Source organism: Rhinolophus sinicus, linkage group LG06, assembly GCF_036562045.2.
Source record: "Rhinolophus sinicus isolate RSC01 linkage group LG06, ASM3656204v1, whole genome shotgun sequence".
Taxonomy (NCBI): Eukaryota; Metazoa; Chordata; class Mammalia; order Chiroptera; family Rhinolophidae; genus Rhinolophus; species Rhinolophus sinicus.
In genome coordinates this window covers 37,579,473-37,605,291 of record NC_133756.1, presented here as the reverse complement: position 1 = coordinate 37,605,291, position 25,819 = coordinate 37,579,473, and the positions used below count along the sequence as shown (strand labels likewise).

The window sequence follows — 25,819 nt, the reverse complement described above, 5'->3', positions numbered from 1 at the left end:
TCATTGTTGAATATCACTACAGTTACCTTCGAAGTACTCCCTTTGGGAAGCTACGCACTGATACCAGCACCTAGTCCGCCCTTCAAAGCAATTTTGAAACTTTTTCTGGAATGGCTGTCAGAGCTGTCGTCGTATTACCCTTGATGTCCTGAATGTCATCAAAATGTCTTCCTTTAAATATTTCCTTTATTTTCGGGTGAAAAAAGAAGTCATTGGGGGCCAGATCAGGTGAGTAGGGAGGGTGCTCCAATACAGTTATTTGTTTATTGGCTAAAAAGTCCCTTATAGACAGTGCTGTGTGAGCTGGTGCATTGTCATGATGCAAGAGCCGTGAAATGTTGGCCAAAAGTTCAGGTTGTCTAACTTTTTTCACGCAGCACTTCCAAATAGTAAACTTGGTTAACTGTTTGTCCAATTGGTACAAATTCATAATGAATCATCCCTTTGATATCAAAAAAAGATTAACAACATCGTTGCAACAAGTTTGCAAACTTAATTGTCAGACTTTGGGCGCACGTGCGTGTTTGTGTGTGTGTGTGTGTGTGTGTGTGTGTGTGTGTGTGTGTACATATGCATACACATATACACATACCGGGGGTGCCAAACAAATGTATACACGTGAATTGTTTTCATCTTTTGTTATCGGTAGATATTAAGTATTACAATCATAATACAGTTTTTTCCTTTCTTAAAATGTGTATGCATTGTTTTGGCACCCTCAGTATTAAGTAGAGGTAGCTAAAAAATAAAGGTTGTCTAGATTCAGGTCTTATGGAGTCTTTTAAGTGGTTAGAAAATTAATTTTGAGATACAATCTTTGACCATTTGGAAGGTGCCTAGATTTCTGTCAGGCAGCTAATGCATCTCAACAATAGCAAATAACATCTTTAATATTTTATAATATTTCAAATCCAGAAAGAAACATACACTTTCTAGTTTTTCTTTTCTTTTATACTACATAGTGTGTAGTATTCTATAGCCATTATATAAATTTTCCAGATTTAATTTGCCTAATTAAAAAAAATCTCAAAATATGTGAAATAAGTAGATGATAAGGAATAAAACTCTCTGAATTAAATATTTACTCACTATTTTTAAATGATTTATGTGAGCTCTGCAATTAAATCAATTGAAGAATATACTAAAAGTACGTATTTTTTTTCTTGCTGACATTTTACTGAAAACATATCTGTTGATTTAAAAGACAGTGAGATTAAAGAGTTTGGAAAGAAAATTTTCTGCTCAGACAGCCTTAGTGCAAGACAAACAGCAAATTGTAAAAAATAAATGTGCACAACACATTTTTTTGTTTTACTTACAAACTCAGAAAGCATTTTGTTTTAAAAATAACTTTTTAAAAAACTGTACTAACTCCCAAAAACTGAGATAATTGTCTAGAGTTGAGATCACTCAAAAAATTCCTTCCAGGTCTTATAGTCCCCAGCCAGTCTCCCTCAATCAGGTTTACTTATCAGGTGTTAAAATTAAATGAAATGGAAACTCTCTGGCTGAATCCAGTGTATCCCAAGTTTGCATATTCATAGGAATCCTTCTAGTAAATCATAAAATAAAACAATAGCACTGAAATTTCAGAGCGCTTGTCAAAGGCATCCGCCTCATTACTCTTTCATCTTTTGGTTCATGCACATATTACATAAGCTGATGGGATCTGCATTGCATCAATGATCTACATTTGGATGCAATCTCATAACTCAGTTTCAAAGTTATGCTGTGGTAAAGTGAGTTCTTGAAGTGAAGAAAAAACCAAAAACAAAACATATGAAAATGTAAACTTTTCTTTGGGGTGTTTCATATTAATTCATCCTAGGTTTTGTGCTTATGCATGAGTATTATGTGTAAGCCGTTAGTTTTCATAATGAGTAAATGTGGTTATGGAGCCCAGGACTGGAACACTAATAGGGACTTAATTTGTTAAGAACATATTTATTGAATATCTATTGTGTGCCAAGCTTTGTGCAGGATGATGACCACACTAGCACTTGGGAGAAACTGGAAATATGTAGTTTTCTCTTTCCAAATATCAGGTGAATTTGGCTATATGGTAAAATAAACCTAATGATTAAAAGTTTTGAACTGGGAAGGATCTTGGAGATTATTTATTTCAACTAAAGTCTTGATTTTATAGAGAAAAAACTGAGCCACAGAGAACTGAAGGGACTTGTCTTCCATCACATGCCTAATAGGGATTTTCAATTAGGACTCAGCCCAGTACAGTAATCAGATTCAGAGTCAGGCATATTTTCTTCTGCATAGAATATGTTTTAATTAAGATTTCTGATACTGATCTAATATTACATCATGACTGTGTTGAGTCCAGTGTATAGATTTAGGAGCTCCTGTAGAAGTAGTGTCAGACCTCACTTATAAAATTCTACTGAATTCCAAATTTTGCATGAGCAACAGGACAAAAGGGCAGTTGACAGAAGTGGCAGAGATTCAGGTTGATTCCTTAATACGTCTCTAGTCCACATCCTTCTTATTTTAATTATCTGTACCTCTTTAAATCAGCATACTTTTAAGGTTGTAAGACATAGCCTTAGTGTATTAGACACACTTTCAGAGGACTATGAAGAATGGGAAAACAAATATAAGGAGGCAAAGTAATGAGAAGAAATGTTCCAGAAAAAACATAGCCATTATCAACACCCCAACACCTCCTGAAAAAATATGCTTACATTGCTCCCCTGCTTCTAAAATTAGGTTGACTATATTCTGCCTTGCCATAGGAATACTTTTGTGATCCTTCTTTATGTGATTCTTAGGAAAAGTATAAAATCCTCTTTGCAATTTGTATGCCTGTTCAACAAGAGATTCCACATGTATATAGTAGAAAATAATTATTTCTGGAATTGAGAATGATGACTGGAAAAACAAAAAGAGTTGATATGTTGTCTCCTAAAGTTAGGCTTTACGACAGACCCTTATCTATGTGAAGTCTTCCCTGTGAGCACCAAACTGAGCATTTGAGTACATTAGTGAAGACATAACAGGGGAAAATACTCATTCTCAGCCTTATTAGCAGTATTATTTCTGAGCTAACTAGAGATCCCATTAATTTCAGCGAGGCTTGAATAAAAGATGGTGGTTAAGATATACATCATGGTTACGATATACACCTTTTGATAGATCACCTGTGTTATTCTGTCATATTTACGGGATAAGCAAGATAATAATCTCTGATGTTGAGTAACTGAATTCAGATGTAGACATTTGGAAAAAATAATTAAAAATCATCAGATATAAAACAGACTGATTTTAAAATGAAAATAATTATTAATTATATAAGGTTCATAAACATCTTGCCATTAAACAATTTTAAGATATTGCTAACAGATCAGGGGATATGATTTTTACTTTCATTAATTTTTAATGATTATTTCATTAGTGCTCAATTCAAAACTCATAAGTGCTGTGTTTAGTTATAACTTTATACATGATAATTTGAGGAATATTTTATATTGAATAATTCTGTTAAAATAGTTTAATTTAGTCACCTATAAAAAGTTCAAAGAAAGAAACCCAAAATGTAATAATATAGTTTAAAAACTCTATAGAACTTCATTTAATATCCTCAAAGTAGAGAAGCAGATTATTATTTTATTCATTTCATTTACTCAGATAAGAATACCTATTATTAATCAGGGCCTAATCTAATTTGGCTGACATTATTAACATCAAAATAGATAGTGAACAATTTTATAGAGAAAATCAGCATGTCGGAATCAATAGTCCTGAATATCCTGAGGTCACGAGGTTCATGTTCATGGATTACTGAGGCAGTGGTGTATCTGCAGTGAGAAGATAAAGAGCTCCAGGTGAGTGGAGATGGCAGTTTTGCTAAGTAATCTACTTCCTTGACTGTGTTCTGTAAAAAAACTAAATTCCTCTGTTAAAATTTATTTTGCACAATCAATGAACTGATGGGAAATACAGCATGAGCATAGGGATGGGCTCACAGTGTGCTCCAAATTAGAAGGAAAAAAAGGGTGGGGGTGGTGAAAGGAAAGAAGGAAAAAAAGAAAAGGAAAGGGAAAAGGAGAGAAAAAGAAATCACCCTGTTAATAGTGCAGGCGCAGGAAGCAATAGGCAGTCTCTTCAGGGCATCCTTTTAGTTTCTAATACCCTGTTCTTACGCTGTGCATATCTTTCCAAATAAAGATGAAAATTATTTCATTCATATTTTAGCCCAAATTTGGCATTTCATCATCTCCTGTTATATTCATTTCACTAAGTAATGGGGGGAAAAACCAAGATAATGACCTTTTTTTTTTTTCTTTTTTTACCCAAGTAGTTTTCAAACATTACTTAAAGATAAATGTTTTAAATAATGTATTTTGTCCTTTCTGTTATGCATGAGAAATTAAAAATCCCAGTGGTGTTTGGATTAAATTTAAAATCTGTATTAATTTTCACCTGGTGGCTTAAAACAGCAGAAATGTATGTGCTCACAGCCAGGAGGCCAGAAGTCTGCAATGAAGATGCAGTAGGGACCATGCTTCATTCAAAGGCCCTCTGGGAGATTTTGTTCCTTGCCTCTCCCAGCTCTTGGTACCTCAACTGTTCTTTGGCTTGTGGAAGCATTACTCCAATTACTGCCTCTATTACCACGTGCCTCCTCCTCTTCTCTCTGTCAAATCTCTCGTTTGTCTCTTACACTGACACTCACCATTGGATTTGGGACCCACCTTGATAACCCAGGGTGTTCTCTTCCTGTCACTCTAACTTAATTATGTCTGCAAATATATATATATATATATTTTTTTTATTTTTATTTTTTTAATAAAGTAACATTACCAGATTCCAGGAATATGATATGAACACATTTGGGGATGGGAGTGAGGACAATTTTGTTTTGGTAATTTAAAAAATATTTCCTTTTGTGTACAATCCAATGGATGTAATCAATATAACCATAGGAAGCAACAGAACTGAAAAAGATCAATTTCAGAGTCGGATAGACCTCGGTTTGAATTATAGCATCCATGATTTAGCACCTATGTGGCATTAGGTAAATAATTTCAAAAGTATTCCAGGCACAATGACAGTAGTTTGAGGTTTCAAATATGTGACAAATGCTCTTAGGGTACATAGTAATGTTCTAAGGGCTATGCAGGAGCATATAGTTTCAAGCTATTTCTTGATCTTAAGTTTTCATATATATATGTTCTTTCCTAAAAATAACATGAGAATAGGCCTGCAGTTGGGCATTTCCAGTTTCTGTCTCATGAAATTGTAGGTAACATGATAAAATAATGTAAAGTTCGTGTTACCATGTCTAGACACTAAAAATGGTGAGTAAGTATACTTCTAGCAATATTACAATGCTTAAGACGTGTTATTATTAATATTTCAATTTATATTGACCCATTCAAAATAGCTTAGGTCTTAATTTTGAATATATGCCACTGGCATGACTTAAATATTTGTATTCTCCTACACTTATTTTTGTAATTAAAAAATCAGTTTATTGATCAGATATTTAAAACTTTAAGATCATCAACACAGTCAGTTGACCAGTGCAAATAGGATACAGTTTTCTACCTCTTAAAATGTTGGATTTTGCCAAAGCTCTTTGTTAGGTGTTAAATATATATTAAGTGATTTGTTTTATATATATTTATAAAGCATCTGTTATTCAAGATACTGTATTAAAATGGTGAATGATACAAAGATAAATGAGACATAGATCCTGCTCTCAAGGAACTTATAAAAGACAAGATGCATTAATATAGACACAGTAATGCAAAGTAGGATGAGTGCCACAGAATGACTACACACATAAAGTCATAAAGGAAATTATTTTTAACCAGTTTATAGAAAGGAAAATATTTAAAAATGAATTAAAGTACTACAGCATTGTTGACTTTTAAAAGTTATTTTTTTATTATTTTTTTAAATAATTTATTTTCTTTGAGCAGGTATAGATTCCCAGAAAAACTGAGAGGAGGGTACAGAGATTTCTGTATACTCCTTGCTCCAGACATAGTTCCCTATTATCAACACCCCTCACCAGAATAATGCAGTTGTTACAATTGATGAACTTACACTGATACATTATTATCACCCAAAGTCCATTGTTTGCATTAGAGTTCATTCATTGTTATGGTCTAAAAATATTTTGATTGCCTTAAAATCCTCCAGGCTCTACCTGTTTGTCATCTGTGTATCTTCTTTGATGTACTAGGTATCTGTTAAGGTCTTTGGCTCATTTTTTAAAATGGGGTTGTTTGTTTTCTTATTGTGGAGTTTTAAGAATTCTTTGTGTTTTGCATAACAATCATTTATCTGATGTATCTTTTGCAAATATTTTTTCACAGTCTGTGGCTTTAATTCTCATTCGCTTGACATTGCCTTTTGCAGAGCAGAAGTTTTTAATTTTAGTGAAAACCAGGTTATCAATTATTCCTTTCATAAATCATGCCTTTGCTTATCTAGAAAGTAACCACCATAGCCAAGGTCATCTAGGTTTTCTTCTATGTTATCTTCTAGGAGTTTTACAGTTTTGCATTTTACATTTAGTCCTATGGTCCATTTATATTTAATTTTTGTCACGGTGTAAAATCTGTGTTTAGGTCATTTCTCTCTTGTTTTTTAGCTGACGAGATTACCTTTGCGCCTTTGTATTGCCTTTGCCTCTATGTCATCAGTACCACATGGTCTTGATTATAATAGTTTTAAAGTAAGTCTTGAAGTCAGGTAGTATCAGTCCACCTATTTTGTCCTTTTCCTCAATATTGTGCTGGCCATTCAGGGTCTTTTACTTTGCCCTATAAACTTTATAATGAATTTGTCAATATACACAAAATAACCTGCTAAGATTTTGATTGAGATTGCATTGATCTGTAAATCAAATTGGGAAGAACTGACATTTAGTCAATATTGAGTCTCCCTATCCATAAACATGGGACATATCTCCCCTTTTTGGATTCTCATATTACTTTCATCAGAGTTTTTGTAGTTTGCTTATAAAGAGTTTACAGATATTTTGTATTTCATTTTTTGAGGTGTTAATATCATTGACATTGTGTTTTTAATTTCAAATTCCTCTTATTTACTGCTGGTATATGCAAAAGTGATTGACTTTTGTATATTAACCTTGTATCTTACAACCTTGATATAATCCCTTATTAGTTCCAGGAGTTCTTTTATCAATTATTTTGGAATTTCTTTTTAGAAAATCATATCACTCCAGAACAAAGACAGCAGTGTGTATATTTCACTAGATATATACATATATATCTATATGTATCATATATACATATATACATATATGTATCAGATATATCATATATACATATATATATATATATACATATAATTTCCTTTTCTTGTCTAATTGAATTAGCTAGGACTTCTAGTGAAATATGATAAAGCAGTGGTGAGAGGGGACAGCCCTGCCTTGTTCCTGATAGTAGTGGAAAATCTTTGAGTTTCTCACCATTTAGTATGATGTTGGCTTAGGTTTTTGTAATTATTATTTAGCTGAGGAAGTTCCACCCTATTCTTATTTTACTGAAAGTTTTTATCATAAATATGTGTTGCATTTAGTCAAATACTTTTTTTATATAATCATGTGATTTTTCTTTCTTATCCTGTTGATATGATAGATTACATTAACTTATTTTAAAATGTTGAACTAGCCTTGTATATTGGAATAAATCCCATTTGGTCACAGTGTATTAATTTTTTTTTATACATTGTAAGATTCAATTAGTTGATATTTTGTTGAGGAATTATGCATCCATGTTCATAAGAGATACTGTTGTGTAGCTTTATTTTCTTCTGATGCCTTTGCTTTTAGTGTTAGAATAATACTGGCTTCATTGAATGGGGCTAGTATCTATTTCTATCTTCTCAAAGAGAATGTAGAGAATTGCCATAATTTCTTTCTTAAATGTTTGCTAGAATTCACCAGTGAATCCATCTGGGCCCAATGCTTTCTATTTTGGAAGACTATTAATTATGTATCCATTTACTTTAATAGATGTAGGCCTATTGATATTGTTCATTTCTCTGTGAGTTTTGACAGATTGTGTCTTTCAAGTAATTGGTCCATTTCAACTAGGTTGTGAAATTTGTAGTCATGGAATTGTTCATAGAAGTCTTTCACGAATATTATTCTTTTACTATTCATGGCTCTGTAGTGATGGACCCTCTCTCATTTCTAATATTAGTAATTTATTTTCTTTCTCTTTTTTTCTTAGTTAACCTGGCTCATAAAGTTTATCGATCTTTTCGAAGAACCAGCTTTTAGTTTTACTGATTTTCCCTATTGATTTTCTGTTTTCAATTTCAATGATTTCTGCTTTAATTCTTATTGTTTCTTCTGCTTTCTTTGGATTTAACTTGTTATTTTTTTCTAATTTCCTAAGATGGGAACTTATTAATTTATTTTTTTTTCTTTTCTAATATATGGCTTAAGGTTATAAATTTCTCTCTAAGCACTACTTTTGCTGCATACCACAGATTTTGATAAGTTGTGTTTTTATTTTCATTTAGTTAAAAGTATTCTTAAGTTTCTATTTTGATTTCTTCTTTGATGCATATCTTACTTAGATGTGTTTTGTTTAATCCTGGTATATTTTAGAATTTTGTACTTATATTTCTGTTACTGGTTTCTAGTTTTATACTATGGTGGCCTGAGAGCAGACATTGTAAGATTTCTTTTTAATTGTTAAGGTGTATTTTATAATTCAGAATGGGGTCTATCTTGGTGAATGTTCCATGTGAGTATGTGAAGAATGTGTATTCTGCTTGTTGTTGGATGAAGTAGTCTATGGATGTCAATTATATCCAGATGATTGATGGTGCTATTGAGTTTAACTATGTCCTTAATGATTTTCTGCCTGCTGGATCTGTCCATTTCTAAAAGAGGTGTATTGAAGTCTCCAGCTATGATAGTGGATTCATCTATTTCTCCTTGCAGTTCTATCAGTTTTTGCTGCATGTAGTTTGTCACTCTGTTAGGCACATACACATTAAGAATTATTATGTCTTCCTGGAGAATTAACCCCTTTGTCATTATGTAATGCCATCCTTTATTCTTGAAAATTTTTCCTTTTATCTTTTTGCATTATCCTACTTGATGTTCTCTGAACTGTAGTTTGGTGTCTGACATTAATTTGGGGAACTTCTTAGTCATTATTGTTTCAAATATTTCCTCTGTTCCTTTCTATCTTCTCCTTTGGCATTCCCATTATGAATATGTTGTTATAATAGTGTGGTGACTTCCAAGCTCCTTACATGCAGGACTGGAGATGAGAAGTTCTACTATAATACTTTTTTATATTTATGAACAAGGAAATATTAAATTTGCCAAAGGAGAATACACTTATATTTTATTTTAATTAAACGTAAGAATTTTTAAGAGAGTACTTTTGGAAAAAAAAATCTTAAAAATGTGATAGTTTTTATGCCAACAGTTGATTTATTAAAAAGAAATTTTAAAGTAAATTTTCAGAAATAGAAGATTTTCCCAGAAAAAAAAGCCATTTTTATTTTGGGACATACCTATTTATTTTTGTCCAAATAATAACTAATATTCAGACAAATATAATAGAAAGGCAGTTTATAAGAAACAATGTAAGAACTATAGGGCAAAAGTAGGATAATAAGGATAATTACAATGCTAACTTTGTGCTTTTTCTCATTTTGTAATTTGAGACAACATATAATTTATGTTTTAAAAACTTTCTCTTTACTATATTAATGTGTATGTATCTGTTTATTCACCTCTACAAGTGAATCTTATAATATTTCTAAGATGAGACTTCAGGGGAATCATTATTATTTAGTCTTATAATTTAAAAATGTGTTTATTGTGTTTCTATTTCCAACCAAAAGGCAACTATAAAGTATACAGTATATTTTAAAGTGAAGATTCAACTGGGGAAGAAATGTGATTCCTGGAATCATCTATACAGTTCTAGCTCATAAATTAACTTTGAGTGCTGCTGTATCAAAACAGATAGAAATTTCATAGCCTCTCAAGCATAAATAGGGACTAGCTGAATATATAGTATCTATGGGGCAGGGAATAAAACTGTGGCTGTTTTGTAGGATTTTGAAATCTGCTCTAGGGAGACAAATACTAATACTACCAGCCAGTGGAGACTGACCTTTTTCACATATCAGATCAGCAAGACAAATAAAATTTAAGATGTTAAAGCAGAGAAAATATATAGTTGATGTTAGGTATACCTAAGTTCTTCCTAAAGTGACTTAAAATGAATTTAATCTGACTAAAGTACTTTTGAGTAAAGGGCATATAAGCAGAGGGATTTATTTTTATTTTAATTAAAATTCATTGGGATGACAATGGCTAGTAAAGTCACATAGATTTCAAGTATATAGTTCTGAAATACATCATTTATATATTGCATTATGTGTTCACCACCCAGAAGAGGGATTTATTTTGTTGTTAGTTTCTGCTTTTCATTTCTCTCTCTCTCTCTCTCTCTCTCTCTCTCTCTCTCTCTCTCTCTCTCCCCCACACACACACACACACACACACACACACACACACTCACACACACACGCACACACACACGCACACACACATCACATGGGAGTCAGGGATAGTAAATATCTGTATCTTTAGATATTTTATGTTGTAGGTGTAAGTGTTCCAGCATACTATTTATATGAGTATAACTGCCATTTCTAATTTAAAAAGCTTTGTGATACACCAGTAATAAATGCATTCATAACCACATCTTCCCTAATCACTACAGTGCCTGCACTGCTATTTGGCACTCATTAGCTGAAACTGCCATTCACCTATAATTTATGACTAGCATACAATTATATGTTATCACTACTCCAAATGATTACTACACTGCATGTTTTTCAGATAATGGTATGCAACACTCCATGATAAATTGTACTGCAATGGGTAGTTCATTTCTATCATTTACTCTATTATTTCCCTTAAAACAATCTTGAGAGAATTACAGTGAAATGTGAGTACCGTCTTAAAGTAAGAATGTTGGGTCAATGTGACTCCTATATGAAGACTGGAAAACTGCATTCAGGGAAGGAAGCAGACTTAGTGTTAAATGCATTTGAATACAGGCTGATAAACATGAAATATGCAACTGGAAGACAGTGTTTGAGTTTTTCTTTAAAAATGCCCAACCATGTTGTAATCAAAGACTGAAAAATGTATAGAGTAATTTGACAGTAATAGTAAATATTTTAATATTAAATACATGGAGATTGGCATAGGTAATTGAACAAAATTACAAAGTAATTATCAATTTGGATGGGATGCTTTACAAGTCAAAATATTGTAAATATTTTAAACATTTTTTATTTTTTAATCTACCTAGTATTTTCATAATAGTTACGAGAACTAACATTAATTATTCTGTCTGCGTCAAACATAGTAATGTCGTAAGTATTCCAGAAGTATAATCTCATAATTCATGTAACAACCCTATAAATGAGGAACTAATATCTCAGCTTTTCAAAGAAGGAAATGAGACAATAGTGTAGTGCATGGTTCTAGTTGTCTCCCAGGGCTAACATAACAAAGTACCACAAACTGAGTTTCTTAAAATAAATAAATAAATAAAACAGAAATGTATTATTCTAGCAGAGTTCTAGAGACTAGAAGTCCAAAATCTAAGTACTGACAGGGCCATGCTCCCTCTGAAGGCTCTAGGAAAGAACCCTTTCTTGCCCCTTCTAGCTTTTGGTGGCTCTAGGCATTCCTGGGCATGTGGTGGCATAACTCTAACGTCTGCCTCCTTCCTCAAAGGTGCTCCCCTGTGTGTCTCTCTGTGTTCTTTCCTAGATACGGTCCCCCCACCCCCAAAGCACACCAAGTTCCATAGGATCTTATCTCTAGATTCTTAGGTAATTACATTTTCAAAGAGTCTATTTCCAAATAAGGTTACATTCTGAAGTTCTGAGTGGAATTCAATTTCGGTGGGAAACTATTGATCCCACTCTAATGGTGGAACTAGAGGCTTTACTTAAACACAAATATACTCCACAGAGTCTGTTCTCCAGAGTTGTGCTTGGTACAGATTTTATTTAATAACCATTCTAATCCTCTGAGTAGATGGTCTCTCTCTTTTCCATGTAAGAATGCCTAAGGTCACATTCACAGAACAGCATCATTTAAATTTAGAGTGATATTTCTAAAACACAAACTATGTCATGAGCTGGCTTAAATATTTGTTTTTGCATTCCTATTAATTTTAGAATAAAAACTACATTCTTTGAAGTAGTATTTAGAGTCCACCAGAATCTGGCCTTTGCCTTCTTCTTCAGCTTATGTTACCCTTCCGCTCCCAATGCTCATTATGCCCCACCTATCCTGGCCTTCAAGTTTTTTTGTGTCTCGTTCCCTCTACCTACAACAATTTCTGCCACCCTGTTCCTTCTGCCTACGTTTCCAGTACCACTTTGACACGACTGATGGGTCCCTTCTGACAAGCTAAAGTAGGTTTAGTGAATCTGCTGTGGGCTCCCATAGCCATCTAAGCAGCACTCATCTTAACCTGTTAAGCATGCTATGATTGCTTTTTTAATAGTCTATGAGTTTGTGAGAACAAGCCCTACAACTGTATATTCTTAGCTGCATCTTGAATACTGACTGACGCTTAAGTGTATTTTGAAAAAAACAAATGAATGCAATTTATGAAAAATTGAAGGAAGAGTATCTTTATGCATGGGATAAAGAAGAGACAGAAAACTGCCTAGCAATTTATGATTCAGAGTCTTCATTTGTTCCAAAAAAGCTTATGCTGATTTTTGGTGCACCGCTCCTCAAGAAGGAAACGCATCTGGGCTTCCAACAAGCAGTTGACTATCAATGTGTCTGTAGTGTCATTTATTCCTGCTCTTTCTTAATGAGTTTAGAACTTCATAATCATGCTCTAAGAATTCAGATTGAATATTTATATGTCTTATTCCATTTGCCCCCACTTTAATGGTAAGTGTTGAAATACAATGAGAAAAGTATGGAAGCAAGTAATGATTTTCATGATAGTACAGTCATGACTGAAAAGGTGACTGAGTTAGTTGCTTGGTCATGGTCCTACTTGTATCTTAGAGTTATACATAACCTAAACTTAACCATATTCTTCCTCCAAAGTTCACCAGCCACCTGATAACAGAATCAGTGAAATGCTATATAGCAGGCTTTCTTTCACATGAGGAATATCAGCTGTTATAACATAATGATGTATATATATACCACCTGCACTATTAGATGAGTGACATCTAAGCTACAGTTATCCTACATGGTAACTGTCATGTAGAATTCATGCAAAACATTTTACCAGGAAGCCACTTCCCCTATGGCAGAGTGCATCATGGTGAAACTCCATGATACATACAGTTCAGAAAGCAGTTTTCCATGGAAAAACATTACCACCCATAAACAGGTCCTCTGATCAATTTATTTCTTGCCATAAAAAAATAATTTGCTATCATGTAGAGTGTCTATAGATCTAACATCCAATTTCGTGCATAATGCAACCTAGATGTTTCCAATTAGAAAATAACAGATCAGATTTATAGAGGGGTGACTTGCCTTTCTGAAAAACAACAACAGCAACAAAACCTTTAGAACATTCAGTCTTCATTTTACAGTTCCCTTTGTACATGTTTTTCTGTGCAAAATTTGGTAGATCTCTATTCCTAATAGCATTGTTAAAGACAGTAGTGATTATTCTCCCTCTAATGAAAATCAGAAATTTGTGAACTGAATGTCAGTTTTGTAAGATTTTTATGTGTTCCGTTCACATAAACAAAATGTATACCCATTGTCTAAAACCAATCTATAATAGGTACTCAATAAATATTAAATGAATGCACATATTTAGAAGAAATGTGTTATGGCTTTAACTCGTTCACTGACCACAACAAATCTGATACCCCGAAGTCCTTTTATTACTTATTTTTTCATATCAAATTCAGAATCTATTGTTTCCCATTGAAATTCACCATTATGTATATCATTGGGGTACTTAGTGTCTTACGCTGATTGAGAAATGAGTCCTTTCAGAAGTTTTTGCTGCAGTGAAGGATTGAAATGGAAGGTTTAAGTTACATTTCCGTGTTTTCTCTTTCCCGTACAACTTGTACATTTTCTTATAATTATAAAAATTGAATTTCTAAAGGGAAAGTTGATAAAGTTTCAGAGTTGTTAGAGAACAGATAGTTGAAGTGATCTGTTAGCAGGTTGAAGAGTGAAAGTGATATCCTTTAAAGCATATTTGTTTAAAGCATGACAGTCTGAGAAATTCATTTGGCTTCCTGGATGCAGTTCTCAATAGTTATAGCGAGGTGTAGGCTGGCTATTTTTCAAGTCTTCTATGTGACTAATCACCATACGTTACTACAAAATGGTTTCCCACTTCAGCACATGAATCTATGCGTAAAAAACAAAGTTACCGTGTAACATGAAGAGCTTTGCATATAAGCATTGGGTATAAGGCTGTGCTACTGTTTGCTCCACTCGTATGCTTTTTAAGAAAATATACCGTACCATCAGATATTTGCTTCATCCATTTTATGAACAAGTGTGGTACCTATGGATTATCTTGAAGTAAAACATGTAAATGGAGAAGAAATAATGGCTAGTACTATCCCTTGGATGCGTTTATTTAATTTAATTTAATTTAATTTCCTGTCTCTTTTAGGATTTACCAAGCCAGAGTTTTGATTACATGGAAACATTCTTCATTTATTACATGTATAATTGTGATGGCAGATGAACTTGCTTTGAGATAAACCTGGACATTTAAAAATTATAATAATGTATGATCTCCATCTATTCAACTGATCCATGTTGTCAAACGAGGTCCAGTAGGATAGGATCATATTTCTTTAAAATTCAAGCTTACAATTTCTCCATCTCTACAAAGGCCTGTGGTGATATAAAATTTAAATGTCCCATTTTCTTGGAGTACCACTGAAGAAGAATTACTAGTGCCTTTGGATGATGGTTGGCTTCAATTGCCCTATTTTTTATCCCTGCCTGCTTACTGTGAGTAGAAACACCCAGCATGGACTTTTCCCTCCATCACAATCCATTTATTACAGAGTTGTGGCATGTATTTGAATTTTGCAAGTATAATATCAGTTCTCCATTCATTATTTTTTCATAAGTGCATCTTAGTGTAATAATCCTCTGCTCTCTGCTCTCATGTTTTTGTCAGAACCTATTACATCAGTGGAGAAATCTTTGTTTCTTCCTTAGCCTTGAACATACTCAGAGCTCATTTAGGTTTTCTAAAACTGAAACAAATGCAGCTAATTATTCCTTGACCTGTATTAACAACCCAGCTGGCGAAGCCCAGATTTAGTCTGCTGAATATAAAATTATAATAAAATTGACTTGCCCCCTTCTTCCAAGTTGTGAGCATATTAAATATTATGAAGCATTTTAAAAGCTGATTATTTTCTTGTCCTTTAGGCATGATCAACCATTTTCTATGGTCTCAAACCGTATGTTGCTTTTTGACTTCTTCAATATCTATTTCTCTGCCACAGAGCAGAAAATCAGAGGGGAGAAGTTACCATCTGCATTGGCTGTCATCACCTGCAGGAATTTTTGACTTGCCTGCTGATGTGATTGAGGCATGGTTGATTATCAGCATACTACAAACGATGCTTTTGTTTCATTGAAAACTCAGTACGTGAGATAGTGTACGCATTTTAAAAGGCTATTTGCTTCTTTTTTCTAAATTAGTAACCATTAGTATTTTATCATTTGCAAAAACACTTGGAAAACCAAGGAGAAGACATATTTTAAAACCGGTTTTTAAGGATAGACATCAATACATGTAGGAAAATAAGAATACAGCTCACATGTGTGGGCAGCATAAGCAGCCATAGTTTGGTTGAAGTAACACTAGGGCTTATTCCACGTTTTTGCCATGGTATATGGAATTTTAATATTTAAGACATTTTTATTCCATGCACATAGTTAAAGAAAATCGTTGCTTGGAACAATAGACATGTGTTAATTAGTTAATAGTTAAAGCCTTAATGTGAATAAGTTTGTCAGATTAACTAGCTGTCATTTGAAGTGCTGTCTGTGCTATGATGACATGAGAGGTATTTATATTTGATGACGTGCTAAAAACCATGAGGTGCAGTTATTTTTAAACTGACTAAAAACAGATATAGTTTTAAATTTTGCATCTGCAACATTATTACTAATAGCAGATATTAGTTGAATAAATGAGGGGAATTATTGCACTTTTGATGGCATAGTTATTAGCATTCTACATCAGTTTTGCACATGGTTATTCAATTAATGAATGAATCAACAGATACAATAATGTAATGGTTCCTAGGTTGGCCATTTTAATGACATGGCATACTACACAAGCCCAGGAAAACATTGACACAGTTTGAACCTCTTACTCTGTAAATGTGTTAAATGAAAATTAGTTTGTTTGTTTTATTTTTTTATTATCAGTATCAAATGAACCTGATGTGTAAGAGGGAGAGAAAGATTAATCTCCCAAAATGTTTTCCAGATGATTTAGATCTGAGTTCAATATTCATTTCCCAAATGTTAACTTTCTAAATTCTGATTTATTATATTAGCTTCTATCAGAAAGAGTAATATTTTAATAAAAAATAAACCACTACATTCTAACATAGTAAATGATATGCAAAATCCAAAATTACAAGAGAAAATGCGTAGATGGACTACCTAGTTTTTCTTTAGCCCTTTTCCATAAATAAGTAAATAAAGCACATCACTCTGATCTTCACCACACTTCCATTCAAAGCAGAGGTCCTACATGTGGGATGAGCTTACGGAAAATCAGACACCCCTTTAGAAGTTAAGAAAGAGACTCCAGAGCACTTTACTAAAAGATGTGTTTCAGACTCCAATGTCTCTCCAGAAGAAAAATGTTAGGGTTGGGGCAATTCTACAATTAAATTAGTTTGGAAAACCTGAAACACTTGATACCCCACAGAAGAATTAGATAGCATATTGACAGGGCCATTACGCTACACGAATCCAGCAATATCATCCCCATCATAGATTATGAAGAATTGCCTAAGTGGCCATATGTGAAGGGTAACTTCATGTAAACCCAAGGTAGCATTTACAATGCATTCAGCTGCAGGCAACAGAAAAACCTCACTAAAGTTGATTAAAACATACATACTTGCATTGTCTTGTTTGAAATGAGAGATGCGTGATTCTAGGTTTTGTTCTGTGGATCAGTGATGCTTTGCTCAGAATTTCTATGATTCTCCTGGTCCTAGCTGTCTGATCACAAGATAGCCACCACTGCTTCCAGCATCCAGTATCAAGTCTTCATATGGCGGATTTTAAAAGCACTAAGGCAGTGATCACACATTGACCACAGGGTACAGTGACCAGAACACCAGCAAATAACTTTCTGTGCATCCCCAGAATTGTTTTATCAGGGAGGAAAATGTTTCCCAGAACCTCTCCATTGGGTCTGAGTCTGATTGCATTGACCAGAACTTGGATACAAGCCCACCGCTGAACTAGTAACTAGCAAAGGGAATAGAATCGCCACGCTTGATTTAGACCAATTATTTATAACCATCTAGGCCTATTGGGTAGACAATAGTGTCCTAACAGGGTCCACTGCATCCAGTGTTTCTTCAAGTTGAATGTAAAACCCTCTTTCACAAACTCCCAACCACTACACATACTCTGGAGAATGTTTTATTTTGTTTTCATGTGATTACATGTAAATACAATGGGTAAATATTTTTCCTAACATTTACACATGTAAAATAGTCTTTTGGTGATGTAGGTATCTATTACTGTATAACAAACCACCCCAAACACAGTGGCTTAATGTGGCAACCGTTTTAATTTGCCAAAAGATTCTGAGACTCATGAATTCAGGCGGGGCACCATGGGATTGGTTTGTGTCCTGGGGATGACTTAAATGACTGGAGGCTGGAATTATGTGGAGGCCTCTTCATTCACATGTCTGGCACCTCTGTTGGCAGGAATCAAAAGCTGGGCATAGCTAGGACTCTTCTACCAGGTGATCTATGCATGGCCTTTCCCTGACAAACGGGTTCCAAGAAAAAAAATATACTAAGATAAATAATCTGGAAAATGAGCATTGCAAAAGACCAGAGTAGAATCCATATGGCTTTCTTTGATCTAACCTTAAATTTCTTCATCATTTCCATCAGAGTCTGTTGGTTAGGAGCTAATTACTAAGGCTACTCAAGATTTAAGAGAAGGGACTTAGACTCCATCATTTAATCAGGGATATGTGGGGTGCAAGATATTACCGTTGCCATCTTTGGGAAAATACAGTCTGCCATAAGTAGTATGAGAAAGGTGAAGAGAATTTAGATGGAATTGGTAAAGGCACTGTGATGGGTTTTATTTAAAACGTTTTAGGTGTAACCTTTGTACAAATTGAACTTCGAATTCAAGGTACATTTTGAAGAGAAAAGAAGTTAGAATACCATTCCTCATCATGTTGATGTTCAATGCATGTGACTGGAGAATGGAGTCTGATGTCATGCATAACTGTAATTCCTGAACAACATGGCTGTATAAATCACCAGAGAGATATATGAAATGCTGTGTTGCAGACCTCAATTCTTATTTGCTGCATCACAAATTCTGGTGCTAAATTTCCAGAGGTAATTGTTTGCATAACAAATCTACTATAGTTCAAAAAAGAGGAAGTGATTACTAAATGTGACTAAACAGTAGTGTTATCTTTGGGAGCTTTTAAGAAAAATTCTTAGATTTTTGAAATCACAGATTCAACCAACTGTGGATCGAAAATGTTCAGGGGGAAAAAGATGTTATGCTGACATGTACTAATTAGTTAGGCCTACGATGTTTGCGACTGTACTAAACATGTACAGACTTTTTCTCTTGTCACTATTCCCTAAACAATACAGTAGAACAATTATTTACATAGCATTTACATTGTATTAGGCATTATAAATAATGTAGAGATGATTTAAAGTATACAGGTGAATGTACATAGGTTATATGCAAACACTACACCATTTCATATAAAGGACTTGAGTTGAGCATCCATGGATATTGATATCGCTGAAGCAATCCATTGTGAATACCAAGGGATGACTTGTATAAATCTTCATACCCAGTCACAGAAGTTCTAATTATGTTGGTTTGCAGTATAGTCTCTCTCTCTCTCTCTCTCTCTCTCTCTCTCTCTCTCTCTCTCTCTCTCTCTCATACAGAGAGAGAGAGACAGAGAGAGAGAGAGGAATAAAATAGATAGATAGATAGATAGATAGATAGATAGATAGATAGATAGATGATAGATAGATAGATAGATAGATAGATATAGATATATAGATATATAGAGAGAGAAAACTAAAATATATATATATGTATATATGTATATATATGTGTGTGTGTAGAGAGAGAGAGAGAGAGAGAGAGAGAGGGAGAGAGAGAGGGGTACTAAAAGATGTATACAAATTTTAAGAAAGGAAAACTGTATTAAAATTGTAATACTCAATATATACCTATAACAAAAGATGAATACAATCACGCTTGATTTCTGCAATTACAAGAGGTGCTCAAAGTGGTTACCATAAGCTTCCAGATATTTTGATAATGGCAAACTACTGCTTGATCAATGTTGATCAAAGTATCCACTTGTATACATTTTTTGGTACCCCCAGTATATGTATATAGATCTCTCTCTATATATGCATATATACATACACACACACACATCTATATGTATATATGTCATATATACATATAATGTAATATGTCATATATATAATAATATGTCATATTATATATATATATATGTATATATATATATACATGCACATATATATTTTTTCAGTATAAATATTCACAAAAATATATAAAATATTCCCACCAACACAGGGATGTTGGGAGTACTACCTAACACAACATTTGAGAAGACAATTCTGCAAAATTGTAGATTCACATAGCCTATGACCCACCAATTCCAGTTCTATGAATTTGTGCTTTAGCTTTTTTTTTGTTAACCTTCAAAGTCTATTTATTGCAGCACTTGATTAGTAAAGCATTTTCTGGGAGATAACTAACCAAACTCCACCTAAAGGACATGAAAGTTGACAGTGCCCTGCATTCTCTATGTAAAGCAGAATGATTGTTCAAGAGCTCTCAGAGCTAGTAGACGGCTTTCTCTTTGGTACACCTCTTACTATGACTGATGAATCATCTAGGACCTCTCTTGTGAATAGTTCATGGATAAATCTTCAAGCACTTAGAAGGAAAATGTATCCACATGTATGCATTACAGAAAGATATTTTAGATATACAGTAAATATAAGTAAGCCATTCATAGTATATTAGGTATAGGGAAATCTTATTTATGTTAAAATATTTAAAGAGATATAGATGTAGAAAAATATTCTCATTTATATAATTTCTGAAAGGATATTCAAGAAATAGTTAACAATTCCTTGGGGGAGTGATACTGGGGATTTTAGAATAGGAAGTATCTATTTTTATCTAATTTTTAAAAAATCATGGACAGTCACTATTTTTGAAACAAATGCCTAGTATATTTTTGTTTAAAATGTTACAAAGGTAATTTTTATGTCCATCCAGGGTTAAGGACAACTGTCATTAATGTGACTCTTTTTTTTTTTAGATGAGAGTAAGAAGAAAATGTATACTTACAGAAAAATACTTAGACATTTAGAAGGAATAAGGCCCAAGATTTTTTATGCTGTATTATTTGAGGGAAATCAATGGGAGACATATTTTATTCTTTTAAATTAGCATTTGTAATTGCAATAATGAGATATGCTTTAACATATTATTATCTAAGAGATAGGGGCATCTTAATTTCTAAAGGATTTTTAAGTATATAGAATAGAGCCGACTAGGACAGATTTTCATTATAAAGTGATATCATTATACCAATGATTGCAGGCTAATTCCCCACTTATACAATCTGACCACTGACCATGCTAGATCAAGAGGGTTTAATTTCCTTTGTAAATGTTCATTCCTGCTCATTTTACTTGAGAGCAAGTAAAATGGTAGTTTAATAAGAGAAGAAATCATTTTTAAAGGGAGAATATGTAAAAGCAAAAGCTGTGGGATTTTGTCACAATAATTATACACTTCCCTTTATCATCATTTCTGACATATCTGAGTAAAACCAAACAAAATCATGTTTTCTGATTTGTTTCCAATAACCTTTTAAGTGATGCTCAAGAATGTATTGACCTTTAGTGTTGACAAGAGCACATTGGACGTTTATCTTCAGGAAATAGGTTGTAATAATATATCCTTCTCCTTTTGTCTTATCTGACATTTTGGTATTCATCACTTTTTAAGACTGCATTGGATTTCTTTTCTTTTTTTATGAATGCATGAAACTTTATACGTGCCAACAGTTGAGTTTTTCTGTCATCTTTCCGCTTTCCCAAGAATTTCTTAAGAGTTATATTAACAAAATAACATATTTAGATATTGATGCCAAATTTAAGATAATTTCATAATTCTTTTAAAAATGGATGTCAACATTATTATCCCAATTTCAGAAGTGAAAAACAAACAAACAAAAAAACACACAAAAAAAGACACAAACAAACAAAAAAACCCTCATACTTTCCCAACTCATATAACTAGTAAGTGGCAAAATGGAATTCTAAGCCAGATCTTACTCTAAATCCTTGCTATTATCCACATTATACTTATGAGGATAATATATTTGCAAAGTTCTTTACAGTGTACCAAGTATTTTTATAAACATCATTTCATTTGGTCATACAACAGCTCCGAAGTTCAATGTTAATTTTAAAATTGTGCAGAAGTATAAAATGGAAGATTGAGAAATGAAGTGAGTGGCCAAGAAGACAGAATTAATAAGTGACAAACCTGGAATTTGAACTCTGGCCTTTTGATTCCCATGACTCTGTCCATTGTGAATCACAAGGCTTAATGATTTTACACCTATAATATCATCTAATTTAATACTCACTACCACTTGTGTGATCAGTGAATTTGAAATCTTGATTTTACAGCTGAGAAACCTGATGTCCCGGGAGGTTAAGTAACTAGAAATAGTTAAGTGTCAGTGCCAGGGCCTAGATCTAACATCTACTGACACCAAAGTCACTTCTCACAAGAATGCCTCTTCTTTTAGTCTTATCCACTTGGTATTTTACATAGTGAACAAAGTTAGTGTCATCTATAAACGTAGAATTTCACTGTGTGGCTCTGTTTTCAATCCAGGGACAAATAATATTCAATAGAACATGTATTAGAGTTGATTCCAGAATTCCACCTTGAAAGATGTGAAGGGGAAATGCCTTACTTGCTATCAGACACCAACTTTTGGGATGGAAGTACTAAATAATGGGCACTTCCTGGATTTACACATAGCCTTCTTCTTCTCCATAACTAAAGTTCAAATCAAATTGGTGGACAACATAGAGTCTTAGTTCCTTTGGAATGCTAACACAAAAATACCATAGATTGGGTTGCTTATGAAACAAACAAACCAAAAAACAATTTACTTCTCACAGTGCTGGAGGTTGGGAAGTCCAAGATCAAGTCATTGGCATATTTCCTGTCTGAAGAAGGTCCACTTCCTGGTTCATAGGTAGCCATCCTTTTGCTGTGTCCTCCCATGGCAGAAGGAGTGAGTAAATTCTTCAGAGCCTCTATTATAAGGTCACTAATCCCATCTCCCAAAGCCCCCACCTTCTAAAACGATCACATGGGAATTAAGTTTCAATATATGAATTTTGGGGAGACATAAACATTCAGTCTATAACAATAAGTGAGTGATACTTCTCAGTGAGCCTAAAATATTACTTGGGAATTGCTTAGGCGCAATGAGAATATGATAAAACCCTCCCCTGTGTGCCTTTGACAAAAGTCTGATATATGGGCATGATTATAATGTGTTTATGGAAGAGTTAGGAGTCATCAAATTATACAAGCCATGGATTTAATATTATACAAAATGATACCTAAGGAAAACAAGCATAACTTTATTTTGTATTCTGGCATTTAAGGAATTTTTGTCTCCATGGAGACATTTTTGCATTTTGATAAAAACATATAGTTCATTTTAATAAAAGGTAATTTTATAAAAGTTGTTTCCAGAATGAGTTGAATTTACTATTATGACCTAAGAAATAAAATTAACCAAAATTAGATTATGCTTATTTCTATGTCTGGGAAAAGCAGACCTTAATGATGGAACAAATGTTTAGCCCTGAGGATTAACACTGGGACTCCTAATGAGCCACTAATGTTCATGTGAATGCTGGACAGAGTTTAGGATGGGTACAAGAAATAAAAGCCTAATAACAGTAAAATAATTAATTTGAGAGTCTGCTCTGGCCATCAAAAATGCAACTTTAGTAGGAAATAAAGGAAACTTACATTTTGATTTTATGCTATGATAATTTTCTAGTCAGTCTAAAACCCTTGTAAAATTTTATGTGGTTGCTTTTTATCAGATTCAAATTTGTGTGGCAATAAACATTTCTTTAAAGGACCTACTTTATTAACAAATGCCATTTTGTAACTTTGACCATAGAATGTAAAACAAAACACAAAGGAACTAGTAACATTGTTTGTAACAGGAAATTAAAAGAACATTTTTATTCAAGAACCAGGTTCAAGAGAAGTTTCATAGGGCAAGCATAATGTCTTCTTCATGGGAGGTGGTCAGTAATTGTCACTGAGTTAATTTTAAAGGGGTGTATGAGATTGCTTCAAAATTTATGTAAACATAAAAATACTCTATAGAGTATGTTTGAAAAATATTTTAAAGCCCATTTTGTTCATCTAAAAGGTACATTACATGAAGGCTAATGTCATCTTTTGATACCTTTCAGAGTGAATACGTACTTGACTTAGTGCCTACCTATGAAAACTATTAATTTGAGAGTTAGGTGATAGAGGGAGGTCTATGTGAATTTATGGTGTTATCATTTCTATGATGTATAATTTTTGCCACAACTGGTATAGAAGATAGATACTGTAATATAATCTAGACTGAATTTTCATCTTTGATGATGCTTTGTTTGGGGTTCTTATTTATTTATCAAAATTGTCTGTGGAACATATTAGGGAGAATGTTTTCATATGTGTAAAGATTTTCAATTCACAAAGTGTCAGTCAAAAATAATAACTATTAGAGACTTAAAGAACATTTGTCATGAAAATAATTAAAATAAGAATTAGATGTGAAGAAATACGTATGAGATTTAGAAGTATGGTGGCAACCTGAAAAGTGAATTAGTATTTAAAGTACTTTATGAGTGATGTCAAAAGCATAGCTGCATGTGGGGTTCCCTTGATCTTTCCCGTTGAAGTTACAAGTTAAACAGCTATAATTCAATAAAGGATTCCCTGAGCTACATATAAACATGTCTGAGAGATCTGCACATCAAAACAGCTGAAGCTGAGTGAATCGAGGTGAACAGGAGGAGGGAAGAAGGAAGAGCAGAGACAGATGTCCGGGACTCAGCCTGGAGCTCACTGGGGGTCTCCGGAGAGGGGAGGATTCAGGCTGCAGGGCACTCCTGCCTGAGTGATCAGTATACAATATGGCTGAATCCAGTGCTCAGGGCGAAAAACGAATATAGAACTGAGACCACTGTGTTATAGCAGCTGCCATTGCCAGGCAGAAAACAAAGCTGTGGAGGCTGGTTGCCTTTCCCACCCTCCTAAAGCTAGCAGTGAGACCCAAAAGAAACTATAGCAGTGAGTGTTGGGTTACAAAGCAGAATTTCTTCAGCCCTGAGAACTGGAGAGACAGTTCCTGTGCAACAGACTCACAATGTGGCTAATCCAAGTGACAAGGGTGAAGATAAACACGTGAGCCAGCTGAGATTTGGCAGTCAACTTACTGGGAGGAGAACAAAGCCAGAGACACAACAGTGGCCTCCCCAGCCCACCCCACCTCTACCCTTTGGGACTGATTCCAGTGAGGGTACCTGGGACAGCGTAGGCAGTGCAGCACTGCATCTGGCTGCAGGTGCAGCCCTGGGATTTCAGGGGCTCAGAACCCCATCATCTACCACATTCCACCACAGGGCTAATGCCCTGAGACCAAGGCAACCTAGTCACAGAGGAGATGCCCACCTCCCCAGGGAATACAAGGCATCCTCCACTGCCCAGCAGAGGTCCAAGAAGCCAGCTAGAGAGGTGTAGAAAATAAAATGCTCCAGCGCCACCTCCTGGAAGACAAAAGAAAGATCTCTCATCAGCCTGCTGCAGAGGTCACTCCCATAAATGCCAAGGCAGTGAAATAGTCCATCAAATACCATGAGAAATCAAGATAATAAGACAGTTCAGAAAGAAAATGAAAAATCTCCAGAAATAAAGACATGGAAATATGTAACTTAAATGACGGAGAATTCAAAATTGCTGTTCTCAAAAACTCAATGAGATGCAAGAAAACTCAGGCAGTTTATGAATTCAAACAAAATGATTACTTTACCAAAGAGATTGAAACTTTTAAAAAGAACCAGATAGAAATTCTGGAGCTGAAGACCTCAATAAAATAGATGAAAATGAAATAGAGCTGACCAGATAGAGGAAAGAATTAGTGATATAGGAGATAAATAGAAATCTGAAAATGACACACATGGAAGAAGAAAGAGACTTGAGAGTTAAAAGAAATGAAAGAACTATCTGACTCCATCAGGAAGAACAATATAAGAATAATGCACATACCAGGAAAAGAAAGGGAGAAGGGAACAGAGAGTATATTCAAACAAATAGTGGACGAGAACTTTACAAATCTGTGGAAAGAGCTGGATCCTCAAATCCAAGAGGCAAACA

The 25,819-nt window shown here is 33.9% G+C and overlaps 1 protein-coding gene across 2 annotated transcripts in view; it reads left to right on the top strand.

The window, feature by feature from the left end:
* NEGR1 (neuronal growth regulator 1) overlaps nt 1-25,819 on the top strand; it is an 839,463-nt gene that overhangs the window by 291,052 nt on the left and 522,592 nt on the right. The window lies entirely within an intron of this gene.